Source organism: Euprymna scolopes, chromosome 5 (assembly GCF_053919585.1).
Source record: "Euprymna scolopes isolate OS-2025 chromosome 5, ASM5391958v1, whole genome shotgun sequence".
Classification (NCBI taxonomy): Eukaryota; Metazoa; Mollusca; class Cephalopoda; order Sepiida; family Sepiolidae; genus Euprymna; species Euprymna scolopes.
The window spans coordinates 21,484,765-21,500,183 of NC_136486.1; the positions used below are offsets into that span (position 1 = coordinate 21,484,765).

General features: G+C 34.5%; 4 non-coding genes across 4 annotated transcripts; 3 read left to right on the forward strand and 1 right to left on the reverse strand.

Moving 5' to 3' along the window:
- Nucleotides 1-1,357: 1,357 nt before the first annotated feature.
- Nucleotides 1,358-1,430, forward strand: Trnav-cac (transfer RNA valine (anticodon CAC)). The gene has a single exon. It is a non-coding gene; the product is annotated as a tRNA-Val (tRNA).
- Nucleotides 1,431-2,204: 774 nt separating this feature from the next.
- Trnav-uac (transfer RNA valine (anticodon UAC)) lies at nt 2,205-2,277 on the forward strand. Its single transcript has one exon. It is a non-coding gene; the product is annotated as a tRNA-Val (tRNA).
- Nucleotides 2,278-4,504: 2,227 nt separating this feature from the next.
- On the reverse strand, nt 4,505-4,595 carry Trnay-gua (transfer RNA tyrosine (anticodon GUA)). The gene is given in 2 exon segments: nt 4,505-4,540; nt 4,559-4,595. It is a non-coding gene; the product is annotated as a tRNA-Tyr (tRNA).
- Nucleotides 4,596-6,301: 1,706 nt separating this feature from the next.
- Trnav-uac (transfer RNA valine (anticodon UAC)) lies at nt 6,302-6,374 on the forward strand. Its single transcript has one exon. It is a non-coding gene; the product is annotated as a tRNA-Val (tRNA).
- The last annotated feature ends 9,045 nt before the right edge of the window (nt 6,375-15,419 follow it).

Below are 15,419 nucleotides of genomic sequence, written 5' to 3' on the forward strand. Positions count from 1 at the left end.
TCATGCCATACCCTGTCAAAAGCCTTAGATATATCTAGAGCTACCGCTCTGCCCTCTCCCGCTTTGTCCAGTGAATGGTATATGCGTTCAGAGATTACAGTGAGGATGTCTGCCGTGGAACGGGCTTGTCTAAATCCATATTGATGGTCGGTCAGAAGTTTAGCATCTGTAAGGTGCTGGACTAGAGCATGGTTAATTAAGGTCTCAAATATTTTGGCAAAAAGTGGGAGGAGGCTAATAGGGCGATAATTTAATGGGTCAGTTCTTTCGCCAGAATTCTTGAATACTGGTACCACAGAAGCAGTTTTCCAACAGCTCGGAAAGCAAGATTCATTAAGGCATTTGTTGTAGAGTTTGGAGAGAACTGGAGCTACTTCGGCTGAGCACTTTTTTAATAGCACAGCTGGCTGGGATGAGGTCGGGTCCACATGCTTTGGAAGTGTCAAGGTTTTTTATGATAGCATGCACCTGAACAGGGGTGATTTCCAGATCGTCTAGCGTGGCGTCTGTCCGCATAGGAAAGTCAGGTAGGGGGTGGTTTAGAGGGTCCAGTGTAGAGTTGGAGGCAAACCAACTGGCAAGCATGTTAGCCTTCTCGGTTGCTGAGCAAAGAACCTCGTGATTGTTGGTTAGTGGGGGAATTGTTGATTGCCCATTATTTACTACACTGTTGTAGATTTTCCAGAAGTCACGAGTTCGGTAATAACGTCTTCCAAGTAGTCTATTTCGTCTAGTTAATCAGCGAAGGCATGGGACTTTACATATTCTCAAAGAAAATAATCTAATGGGATTAAATCGCACGATGGCTAGTTAGCAGGTTCATTTTGTTAAATTATTTGTTCATCAAACATTTCTCTCAGTAAATTGATCGCATCGCGGGCTTTGTAGCATGTAGCATGTGGCACCGTCCTTCTGAAACCACAGGACGAATTGCTAAACCAAGCTAAAATCAAAATAACTGATAGTTGCCAAATTTGCCATTAACTAAAATAGCGTTGTCAATTTGAATTTTGCCACTTCTACAAAAACACCCTATATATCTTTAAGTTGTTTTATGGTGAACCGAAATCGCTTCTACTTAACCCCCGCCCCCTCACAGAGAGAGAGAGAGAGAGAGAGAGAGAGAGAGAGAGAGAGAGAGAGAGAGAGAGAGACAGAGAGAAAGAGAGAGAGAGAGAGAGAGAGAGAGAGAGAGACAGAGAGAGAGAGAGAGAGACAGAGAGAGAGAGAGAGAGAGAGAGAGAGAGAGAGAGAGAGAGAGAGAGAGGAACAAAACAGAACAAATATAAAAAGAAAGCTGACGAGTTTCACTTAAACAGAAATAAAAGTACATACTTATTGCCCAAGGCCGATGTCCGGTTTCGTGGTGTAGTGGTTATCACGTCTGCTTCACACGCAGAAGGCCGCGAGTTCGATCCTCGCCGAAACCTAAGACTGTTGTTTGTTTTTTTCATTCTATATGAAAATTTTTATTAGATGAACAATGTCTCAACACAGTTTTTATTCATATGTCGAGTAAGAAAAAAAAAAAAAAAGTATCACATTTAAGTCGTAAGTCCAACAAATCACCTGAATAACCTTTCATTAAATTTCATTGAATTCAAATTCACCGAAATAAAAAATATCCTTTGTATTTATTTATGAATAAATAAATATAAAATAAGTTAATATATATATATATATAAGTTAATATATATATATATATATATATATATATATATATATATATATATATATATATATATATATATATATATATATATATATTCTTATAATATATACCAATCCTTATTTAAGTAGCTCAATGTAATTACAGAGCAATATAGTAGATAAATGACAAACGACTATATTCCAAAGTTCATGATGTTGACCATCTTATAATTTATTTCTTTAATTCAGTTGACATTTACAATTCTTGACAGTATCTGTTTCGTAGTGCAAACACTTAATTATTATATCAACAAGTGAATCTATTTTGCCCTTAACTCATCAGAAGAAATAGCAACACTCAATCCGTCAAAAGGAAATAAAGTGCGTTTTGACATGATTAAAATCCGAAAATGAAAGAGAATCTTATATGTTTTCCATTGTGCCATTTTGAATTTTTATAATTTTGAAGAAAAGTAAGTAATTGTAAAACACGAATAAATTTTATATAGTTATTCATGATCTGAATCTAAAATATTCTTTCCATGTTGTCTTCTGGTTTCGTGGTGTAGTGGTTATCACGTCTGCTTTACACGCAGAAGGCCGCGAGTTCGATCCTCGCCGAAACCTGATTTGTCTTTTGTGTAAATTTTTATTGAATAAATCTGAAAATTATTTAGAGTCGTTGTCTGAAATCTTTTTCTTTACCGAGTGGGAAGATAGAATACAAGACTTTTCAAAGTTACATGAAAATAAATAAAACATAAAACAAAGTATAAAGTGGTATTTAGAGTTTCAGAGTTTCAACAACGCAATATCGTAGGATTGAACTTCTCTCAACTTCCTCACAATTTTGTTTTCTTCTGTCAATTCGAATTCACCTTAATATAAATTTTATAAATATTTTCTTGGCTAAATTTACATATTGTCTACACTATCCATAAAATAATACGCACAGATCATAGGGCTGACGGAACCAGTCTGCTGTTAACCAAGACTTAGCAAAACTTGGCATTTTTCGCCTGAAACAAAAAACAGCGAAATAAATAAATATGCAACAAATAAATGTTACCAAAGGCAGGATAAGTTACTTGTCTACTTACATGAATAAATTGTTTTTGTTTTAACTTATTTTGATGAGTGTGTTTTTTTTTACTTAAAAATAAAGAACGAAATACAAAATGGTGGTTTCGTTAGAGCCATTGAGCCTCAATAATCACTCAAAAATCGAAAATTGGACGGGGTTTTATCAGTAATTTGTTTAATTTTCGATTTTAAGCAATTATTGAGACTTTACTATCGCTCTGATGAGACCACGATTTTGTTTTGTGGTTTAACAGGTTTTGCACTACCTTTATTTTTAAGTAAGAAAAATACTTTAAAATAAGTTTAAAAAAAAACATAACAGAAACTTATCTTGGTAGGTAGAAGAGTAACTTAGGTTGTCTTTGGTAACATTTATTTGTTGCTTATTTATATGTGCGCCCCTTTTTTGCTTTGTTGGCTGTAGTAAGTGAAAATATCTTTGAAAACGGAAGAAGAGATTGGTATACCGTTAATATTGGTTTTACTAACTAACAAAGACTACACACGCTGTGTGACACTGACACTGTGATTCTCGTACAGTGCTCTTATGGCGGAATCGCATCTTCCAGCCAAACAATGCAAAACAATACGTGAGGATGACGGTGCCGAGTTTTTATTCTTAAATGAAAAGTCAAAAGTTCGATTCCCACACATGAGAAGGTAGTAACTATGCTCTAAAACAAGAGCTGCAACTCAAATTATGACTCAAATTTGCGTAAAAAATATGCGCGCAGTTGTGGATACAGGAACGACCACCACCACCACCACCACTGATAACATAAGGAAATTACATTGGGTAAATTTTTACGACGCGCCCCAGCGTATTATAAACAACCAACCTCCCCATGTTAAGAACGGCTTTCGGATTAAACACCTCCAACCTCGAAAACCGTTCTTAACATGGGGAGGTTGGGGAGGGGTGTTTATTCCGAAAGCCGTTTTTAACATGGGGAGGTTACGGTGTTTATAATACGCTGGGGCACGTCGTAAACATTTATCTTACATTGCTTAATATCCAGAAAACTACTTGTTTCCAGCAAAATATGCGCGCACTTTCGCGTACAGAAATGGTTATCACTGATAACATAAGGAATTACACGTATCTTAATACAGATTTTTCTTTATTTTTGTTTTTCAATTTCCTCGCGTTTTTATTGAAAGATAAAAGCTGGAAAAAAACAAAAAAACAAAATCCTTTTAACCAATAAACCAACAAAAAAAAAAAAAGAAGCTAGGTGGCCAGAAAGTGGGTGCTCATTTTAAGTTAAATTAACATCGAAAAGTGATCACCTACTTTTTGGAAAAGTAATTTCTTCATATCAGGAAAACTATTTCTCTGCAACGGAAACGGTTAGAAGATTCGTTTTTAGCACACCGAAATCTACAAAAAACAAAAACAAACATCCCCCCCAAAAAAAAACAAAAAATAAAAATTCCTGTACGAACGTACGGTTTTTTTTTTCCGTCATCGCCCGTACCTAAGACACCCATGATATATATTTGCACAGATCTCTCCATCTATATGAAGTTATATTTATAATAGTTCGTACAAATTCATCCGTAAATTAATTAAAAATAATGCACAATACTCGAGTAGAGCTTAGAATTAAAGTTTGAAAATATATTTATAGCAATAAGTTACACAGAGGCGTCCGCGTTTCACACACACACACACACACACACACACACACACACACACACGAAACCGTTGTGTGCAGTCAGACAGACAAATATAAAAAAAAATAATCCAGAACTTAGTTTTGACAAAACATCTCGCGAGACGGATTCGAACCATCGACCTAAGGATAACAACGAGATTAATCTTCTACAGTCCTCCGCTCTGCCAACTGAGCTATCGCGAGAGGCCGCTAGCGCTGTTTTGGGAGAGCTTATAATTTACTGGTATCCCACTCCCACTCGCTTGCTAATGCGTGCTTGCACAGCATACTGAAATACGTTCATTTTTATTTTTTTATTCAGACTGTTTTTTATATTTAAGATTTCTTTGTCCTAGGTGGGGTTTGATAGACAAAATCGCATGGCTTTGTTAAATTCAGTTTGTGATTGTTTGCAAAGGATTTACTTCCGTTTTGTGTGGACCGTTCTGCTTCAGTGCTTTTCACCTTGAATACCCTGAAAAGTCCCTTAATGCTTACAAGTTTTGAAATAAGCAAATAAACTTGGCTGATTTTCAGAATAACAATATTTGGGTTTGTATTACTGTACACAATGTAACATGTTTATTCAGCTCGAAAAACATACAGTGTTTACCGATGTATTGGGAAATTATAAATGGCGCCCGACTCTCTCTTTGACACGATAAGTTTGGGAAAAGGAGCTAAAAATAAAAAACTAGACAAAATACTGTTAAAATCTCGCTCAATATATGTTACCGTGACATAGGCTGACATATATTCGGTGGTTTATTACAGTATTTTGTATATTATTTTATTTTTTAACTCTTTTTCCTAAACTTACCGTGTCAAAGAGAGTCGGGCGGGCGCCGTTTTTGATTTTCCAATACATCGGTAAACACTGAATAAACGTGTTACATGACATAAAAACACTAGAAAATTATCCCGTTAGGTAGAAAAGTAACTTATCTTGCCTTTGATAACATTTATTTGTTATATATTTGTTTTTTTTTGACAACTTTTTCGAACTGTACAGTAATACAAACCCAAGGGACTCTTTCAGAGCATTCAACGTGAAGCAAAAAACGGAAGTAAATTCTTTGTAAACAATCACAGACTGATATTTACCGCTCTCCCATGATGTGACAAAAGATCGTAAAATGAGTCAGTACTCTAAGAGGAGCACTTCGGTCCTGCAAAAATAAGCATGATTAACCATATCGGCATTTCCTGGTAATGGCGCCTCAGCCACCAAGCGATAAACTTGCTTCCCTCGAAAACCGGGAGGCAAGGCCTGGATGGGTAGATATCTTAGGGCTACATCAGAATAACATGGTGGCCATGGCTACACAACATTTTGCATCAGTTTGACAGTAAAAACTAAAGGCAACCGAAATGGCCTAGTTTCTGTCGGACTGATTGCCGAGGTGTGAACCTCGACTAATGTTAACTGCGAAGTTAGCAGTCACACAGACGTATATGGGCGAACACGAATACGAACGAACGAACACACACACAGACACACACAGACACACACACACACACACACACACAGACACACACACACAGACACACACACAGACACACACACACACAGACACACACAGACACACACACACACAGACACACACACGCGCGCACACACGCACGCACACACACACACACACACACACACACACACACACACACACACACACACACACACACACACACACACACACACACACACACACACACACACACACACCAAGCACACTTATATAAACAACAAATAAGTACACAAAGGAAGAGAGAGATAGAAATAGGATAATGCAAAGATGAGATAGAGGGAGAAAGAAAGAGAAACATAAAGAGAGAAAAAGGAAAAGCAAAAAGGAGTCCAACAGAAATCTCTTTACAAAGGATTCTAATATAAGGCTGGTGTTGCAGCGCCTGGTTTCGTGGTGTAGTGGTTATCACGTCTGCTTTACACGCAGAAGGCCGCGAGTTCGATCCTCGCCGAAACCTATATTTTTATTTATGTTTTTTTAAAAGATTTATTGAATAAAACTTTCCTAACACTATTAATACTGACGTTATGAAAAGTCGTTAACAACCTCGATGGACCTTTTAGCTATATTTTTAAAAATGTCTTCTTCCATTAATTCAAATTCGACCCAATATATATTCCGCGACAATGTTGACAATTGTAAATCTTTTTTCGAAACATAGATAACATGGCCACCAATATATGACGTCATTTGGCCATATGTAAAATGCAAAATGAAACCTCTGGAAACATTCGGATTCGTTTATTTTTTTTATTTTGTAATGTTTTTGTTGGTTTTAATATTACCATTTATTCAATAAAATCGTCGTCGTCGTCATCGTGATCGTAGTAGGGTACTGGTCGCGGTAAGAGTTCCCTGCCGAACACCCTCCAAAAACAATGATGTCTCCCGTTTCTCGCGCAGCCGCAAAGGACATGTTTTAGTTGCCATAGTAACAACACTTTTTATCGACATTGTTTTACTGTTTAAAGACATTACTACACATTTATTAATAATATCTCACTTTTAATCACTTTTATCGACTTTTTAAAACTTTTTTTTTTTTACTCTTTTTAAATGACAACGTTAATGTTTATGAATATTGAAATAAAACATTACTACACATTTATTAATATCTTTTTTTTTCTTTACTGTTTATGTGTCAATTTTATCGACTTTTTTTTTTTTACTGTTTATGCGTCAATTTTATCGACTTTTTCTTTTCTTATATTGAATATTGAAATAGAAGACATTACTACACTACACATTTATTAATAATATCTTTTTTTTTTTTTTTACTGTTTTACTGTTTGTGTCACTTTTATCGACTTTTTCTTTTATGAAACTTATCGGCGGTTCTTGAAATTTACTTACCACAAAACTTGTCGGCGGTTCTTGAAATTTACTTACCACAAAATGATGATAGAATAATAAATTTACTTACGTTTAATCAATGTTATTTTCTTTTTTAAATAGCATTTTCTTTTTAAATGACGACGTTTTTACTGTTTATGAATATTAAAAGAAAAATAATGACTAAACATTTATTAATAAGAAAATGGGTGCTAGACTGCTAGTGCACTTATGATCCGCGCTATATTTTAAATCGTATTTCTAAGCTTAAAGTTTAATGTTTTTTTTATTCAATTGTAAGGTTAAAGTAGAGAATAGGTACAAAACACCCTCCCCGTGTTAAGAATGGCTTTTTAAATAATAACGTTATTTCAGCACGGATCAAAAAAAAAAAAAAAGATATTAATAAATGTGTAGTAATGTTTTATTTCAATATTCATAAACATTAACGTTGTCATTTAAAAAGAGTTAAAAAAAAGTTTTAAAAAGTCGATAAAAGTGATTAAAAGTGAGATATTATTAATAAATGTGTAGTAATGTCTTTAAACAGTAAAACAATGTCGATAAAAAGTGTTGTTACTATGGCAACTAAAACATGTCCTTTGCGGCTGCGCGAGAAACGGGAGACATCATTGTTTTTGGAGGGTGTTCGGCAGGGAACTCTTACCGCGACCAGTACCTCGTAGTAGTAGTAGTAGTAGTAGTAGTAGTAGTAGTAAAAATACAAAAATAAATAAATATAAAATAAAAAAAATAAATAAAAAATAAATAAATATGTTAAATAAATAAAAGGCGGTGAACTTTAAATGGACAAATCTATTTTCTTTAACTGAACTTTTGGCAACTATCGGTTATTTTGAACCCAGCTTGGTTTGACAATTCATTGCGAAGAAACTGACACCTAAGCAGCATTTAGAAATTGCAAACAATTTAATCAATTTACTGAGAGAAACATTTGATAAACGAATAAATTCACAAAATGGACCTGTCAACTCATTCGTGCGATTTAGCTCCATTGGATTATTTTCTTTGGGAATCTGTAAAATATATGTCAATGCTGATAAACCAGATACTATAGACAGCTTGGAAGAAAATATTCAACGCATTATTGCTGTAATGCAGTTTAATTGTAGAGTTTGTGGAAATTGCGACTTTAAATTTTGCCATATATGCACGAACCGCGGAGGCATATGCCGAAATTGTATTTAAATTAACAATGTCAAATATTACGCTTTGGAATAAACCACATATTTGTACAATCAAACTATTTTTCTATGATTTACTTTAATTTAACACACACATCAAATCTGTTGCGAAATTCGATGGAAAAAATGGTTGGCTCACTCTACCGCTCCCGCGCTCCACTCCAGTAGGTTTCTTACTGCCGATGCATGCAATCCTTTATCTGTATAAGAGCCAGGTACGCCTTAAAATGGAGCACTATTACCATATCTGGGCAGGAGTTGTTCAGCCTTGATAGAGTTCAAAACCGGCCTCGAAACTTAGTAGGTGATGCCCTTTTCTCTTCCCAGCAATCTCTTGCTCACAGAAGAGACGTTGTGAGCCTGTCTCTGCTCTATCCTTATTTTCATGGCGAGTGCTCAACTGAAATCCAATCTAATCCCAGCCAGCCTGAATGATCGGCCCATCATCGGCCCATTTCAGTGTTTGTCGGCTGATCGTCGGTTATGTAATGGGCCGATGATGGGCCGATCATTCAGGCTGGCTGGGATGTTCCCCCTTACCAAACTTTCACAAACAAAAAACAAAAAACAAACAAACAAACAAACAAAAAACACACAACTAGCTACAACCGCTATAATCGATGTTCCCCACTCTTTATCTAAACACAGATTGCATGAACAAAGTTTCTTTCCTAGAATTGCCCTCCTGTGGAACTCTGTTCCGCTGTTCTGCTTCCCGTTTGAATACAACATGGTAGCATTCAAATCCAATGTAAACAAATTCTTGTTGAGCTGTCTCCATAAATAATCAAATTCTACCTTTTTTTAAAAAAAACATTTTAAATCATTACTATATATTGGGTCCACCAATATAATATAATAATAATTACGAAATCTGCATTAATATATATATATATATATATATATATATATATATATATATATATATATATATATGTGTGTGTGTGTGTGTGTGTGTGTGTGTGTTTGTGTGTGTGTGTGTGTGTGTGTGAATGTGTATGTGGTGTGTTTAGTTTATTTGCAAAGAATTGACAAGTTCACATACAGTAGAACCCCGGGGCACGGTGATCCTAGGATACGGTAGGTTATGATGTGGAATACGATGTTTTTCCGGCCCCTGGTTACGTTGTTCACTCCCCCACCTTACGGTGTTATTTAAAATGTTATTTGATTATATAGATGGGTATCATATACTGTACTGTATTTTGCTCATAAATCTTAATGCCGTATCTCGGGGTTCTACTGTATACGCACATATCCTAGTTGGAAATAAACACGATCCTATATTATGCACACAACCGAATAAAATATTAAAATTAGGAAAAGATTTGACAGCATAGCTCGTGAGACAGTTTCGAACCATGGACGTTAGGATAACAGCAGAATTAATCTTACGATCCTTTGCTATGCAACTGAACTTTTTCGGGGTATAGGCTAGTTGCATTATTATAGTCGTAATGTTTTTTTTTGTTGTCTCAATCTTTTGTAGATGCGTGTTTTACACGGAATTCCTTTTTCATGGCATATACATACATTCATACACAAATACGCACATATACGATAGAGAGAGAGAGAGAGAGAGAGTGAGAGAGAGAGAGAGAGAGAGAGAGAGAGAGAGAGAGAGAGAGAGAGAGAGAGAGAGAAACTTACTGACATCTTAATTCCAATAAAAATAAATTTATATACATCTTACAGAAATGACTCAGAAATATGCTGTAGTAATTACATGTAGGTTTCGTGGTGTCACGTCTGCTTTACACGCAGAAGGCCGCGAGTTCGATCCTCGCCGAAACCTTAGTTTTGTTTCATATGCTGTATGTAAAACCTTTTACATATTTTAGTCAACAGCTTCGAGCATAAAAAAAAAAAAAAAAAAAGGCGACGCCGGGTATTTTTGTTCAAGCGTCGAGTTGAAAAAAGAGAATGCACGAGTGCACGCACGACTTTTCAAATTAATATGGACATGTTTTTTCTTTTGGTTGGGGGGTATGGAGGATTTCATTATTTTGGGGGTCAACGGTAACAAAATTAAAGAAGTTGACATTTTAAACGAGTTTCCATCCAACAGAGTCTAGACTATTTTTTACAATTACTTCTTCTCCGTCGACTGTGATACCTAGCTTGACCTGGAGGTCAAGGTCCACTCTCCCAGACTTTGTTTTCTAAGGGGTGAGTATATTGCTAATTGCCTGAGGCGCCTCTGCCGGAGAATACCGATGGGGTTTCCTAGACATTATTTTGCAGGCCAAAGCCCCCCTCATTTGGGATGCTGACTCTCCAATCCCACTTACTAACTCTTGTGTCACATCTCGTCGCGGGAGAGAGGTAAATACTGACCCTTGGTTTGAAATAGTACTTGCCATATATCTATCTACTATTATATAAAAGGAACTTTGTGTGTCTGTGAATTTGTTCCCTATGGACTCGAAAACGGCAGGGCCGATTTTTATGAAATTTCACACAAATGTACTTTATGTGTCTGGCAGTGTTCTTAAATAGTTTTTTTTTATCAGAATGTCTTCGATAAGTATCGATAATCGAATAATCCAAATAAAGAAGGAACAGGCGATTTTGACCATAGTTAACACCTTACACAGTCTAACATTACAAGTGCATTTGAGAAGTTTTATTACCACACAAACCAAAAGGCTCGGCCTATAAAATCAACAGTAAGTTCTTTGATATAACAGGGGCGCGTTCGAAATTAATATTTCTGTTTAAAGAACAATTGTACCATGATACTTGACTTTTGCATTTTAAACTTTAATTGAAGCCATTATATATAAAAAAAATAATTTTATAAAATCAGCCGTAAGTTCTCTACAGTGCAATGTAAACTGCAATGTATTGAGGACTAAGTCACTGCAAGGAGGCAGGTGAAGCACCGCTATGAGTCCCCAACTAGAGCAGGCAATCAATTGATTTCGTTGAAAAATGGACGGTTTCACTGATTTCGATGACAATAAAAATATGGGAGCGTGAAACATTCGTTCAGCCTCATTCAATCCCGAGCAACGCGGGGTCTCCTTGCTAGTATATATATATATATATATATATATATATATATATATATATATATATATATATATAATTTGGGATTGCTATTTTTCAAAGGTAAGGTAACCAGTGAAATATATAACGAAGTTAAAACAAGAGTGTTCAATACCGAAGTAGAACAAGTTACACTTCCAATTTGTCTTTACATAAGCAGTAATTTGTTGCTACACAGACATGAGCATGTTTCGGTCTTCTAGTATTGAGTAACTAGAGACCTCATCAGGCAACAACGCTTATATTCAAAAGCGGAATTGTTAATGAAAAACGAGAATCGACTTTCAGCTAAAGAAGGTTTTTAGTAAAAAGGGTCAGGGGGTGAAGTTCAGCTGTGCGGAGAACAAGGTTGATTAGGTGTGAACTTATTTATTTATTTTTATCTATCTATTTATTTATTTTTATGTTGGGTTAGAGAATGGAGTAGGTAGGATTGGGGGTTGAGGAATTAAGTTTTAGGGTCAAAGCGGATAAAGATATTATCTTTAACAGCATGTTTGCTTCGTCTGCCTACTGCTCGCTGCCAGTCTAAAACCCAAATGAACTAGTGTATTTTAATTCTTTTTATTATCTTCTTTTTTCTTAGTATTCTTATGACTTTCTGCGAAAAGGTTAAGATTCATCCGGATCCATTAACCATTTCTTGGACTCCTACAGATTGGTTAAGAGAAGGGAAAGGGGAGTAGGAGACGTAAGGAAGAAAAGAAAAAGAGGGAAAGAGACAAAAGGAAAAGAGGAAGGAGAGGGAGCTGGAAGAGAAGGAAAGAAGAAGAAAAAGGAAGAATGGGGGAAGAGAGAAGGGGGAGAGGGGGCGCATAATTTGTTTAATAGTGGTAGTTTGTTTTCTCGCTTTACCAAAACTTGTTTTTCTAAACCACACCAAATATTTATTACCATTCCATTTGTTAGTTCTATGTTTGTTTATTTATTAGTTTATTTATGATGTATAAATCTGTTATTTATAATCTTAAAACGTTTCGTAATAACAGTAATTGCAAACTCAGACTCTGTATCATTACTGAACTTATGGTGATCAAATGCAGTCATTTATTATGACAGCGATAATAATCTATATATCTATAAAAGTGAAAGTGTGTCTGTCTGTCTGTCTGTGTACATTTCCCTACACAATATCTCTGTCAATTTTCAGTCTACGGACTCGAAATTTGATATACAGGATACTGAGATTTGGGAAAATCTTTTTAATCCATTTCCGGTCAGAAATTTGACTATCAAGGGGTCAAAGTTCAACGATTTGACCGTTGCAAACTCTGTCAAACACCTCCCCCAATTTTGGGTCTAAACACTTGAAATTTTAGATGTAGGTTACTTGGACATGGATCTAACTTAATAACTTAATTTGAGCCTCAAATAATAAATGTTAATGGGGTCATAATAGAGGTAAAAGTTTAAAAAAAATTGACCGCCTTTTTTTTTTGTCCAACATACACCTCCAAAACCCCAGGCAACACCGAGCTGAAAATGCTTGTTATTTAAAAATGGAGGGTGATTAGGGATCCTTCTGAGTTATTCGTTACTAACCAGCAATAATATTACTTTACTGAATGTTGTATTAATTATTTGCAAATAGTAATAGCCACTGATTTTGTACACGTAAAAAACCATTTATACACACGTATCCATATATTCACATGTTATGTAACTTCCTTCAGTTGATGCACACAAGTATTATTTGGAGTTATTTTTAACGCCTATGTCATATATCGTCGGGCATCATTTATCATTAAGATTTCGGTCGTATTTAGTGATTGTGGTATATAAAAGATGTATCAAGATTGGGGTTAGCGATTTTAAAGTTTTTGTAAGAGCATTTCACTATAGTGGAAATGTAACCATTGGCTTCAGTGAGGAAAAAGAGTTAATATTTGTAGTGTATGATTTCGGCAACTAGATAACTGTGTTTTTCTACTTTTTTTTTTTAGGTTAAAATTGTACTAGATGTAATACCATTTCAGTAGTATAGGAGTTACAGCGTGGGCCGCGAGCAGCACGTACACATCTAAGCTGAATTTTAATTCGATATTTATGTTACGGGTTAATATTGTTAACAAAGTTTGAGGGGAAAACTTTAATTTTATAATGGATGGATTGAGGGAAATATTGAATATTTAAAGTATGTAGAAACTTTTTTTTGTAAGTGTTGGGTGTGGTTAAATGGGATTTTTTACATGCGTGTTTTTTTCCGGGAAGGGTGTGGTTTTAGATTTAGCGAATGTTGAACTTGAGATTTAAATGAGATAAAAGAAAACAGTTAATAAAACATGTTAAAAAACACTTTGAAAAAAGAGTTAAAAACATATTTAATCTGAAAAGGAAACACTTGATAAGTAGATAGTCCTATATCCGCAGAGTTTCGAAGAAATACTTTCCTTCTCATCAGAGGGTAGGAATTAGCAAAATGCGGGATCGGATCTTGCATACAAAAGTATTTGATGAAACTGCAAGTAAGTCAAAGATCTTACTTGATGATAAAAATTGAAGCAGAGGGAATATGGTGAAGAAAAAGTTGATTACACATGAATGGATAGTCTGGTAAATAATCCAATGACGGTAAAATCCAAAAATATAACTCCAAGAAAGTTAATTGAATTTCCATTTGCACAAGTAAAATCCAAGGAGATCACGTGATTGGAAGATGGTCCAAAACAATCCAAAAGGCCGAAATCCATGGAATAATTCACAAATATGTACAAGGAAAAGGGGGAAAATTCCAATAATATTAATAAAAGAAAAGTAAGATATGCTTTTCATATGGCTGCCGAGACATAATGTAAATAAGAAAGATCAGGGAAGAAGAAGAGGAAAAAAAAGATCAGGGAAGAAGAAGAGGAAAAAAATTAAATGGTGATAGAATTAAATATAAAGTAGAAAAGCAAATGTCAAAATGACCCAGACAAAAAGATGTTAAAAGGCGCGAAAAAAATATAGGGCAAAAAATAGGTCAACTGAAATGTACAGGTTATTACTTAAGAAAATGTCAGCAAAGGTTGTTAAAAGACACTAAATGGAAATAAATAAATAAATAAATAAATAAAAAATAATAATAAATAGATAATAAAAAAAAAAAAATATATAAAATAAAAAAATAAAAATATTTTTTAAGGGGAGAGGATGGCCGGTATCTGCAAATTCAGGATAAAGCAAGTAAGTATGTAAAAAAATGCATATAGTAAAATATAAGTAAATATAAATACAGGATATGAATGTGTGGGTAGATTGATATATTAGATAGATAGGAATATTTAATGACTAAAACGAAAATTGCAGATAAAAAATCGCAGATAAAAAAAATGATATATATATGTATATATACATATAAATATTATGAATATATATATACTTATATATTATGAATATATATATATACTTTGAGGTTGCTATTTTTAAAAGGTAAGGTAACCAGTGAAATATAACGAGGTTAATACAAGAGTGCTCAATACCGGGGTAGAGCAAGTTACCTTTTCAAGTTGCATTTGAAGATAAGAATTGTTGCCTAAAAAGATATCTAGTTACTAAACATAAGACCGAAACATGCTCATGACTGTGTAGCAAGACATTACTGCTTATGTAAAGACAAATTGAAAGTGTATATATATATATATATATATATATATATATATATATATATATATCCATATATATATATACACTTGTGCCCGATATTATTCATACCCCTCCTTGAAAACTGAGTTTATTAGGTGTAACTTTGTAAGAATTTATTGTTTACGTCCATATTGATACATATTCTTAATAAACCTCTTCTGATCATTTTCGTCATTTTAAAATCGCGGGATACTTGTAATAAAAGAAATATACAGCTATTTATAAAATCTGCAATGTTCAAAAATAATCATACCCCCTTATTTTTTCAGTATTAATCGAGTTTCTGACTG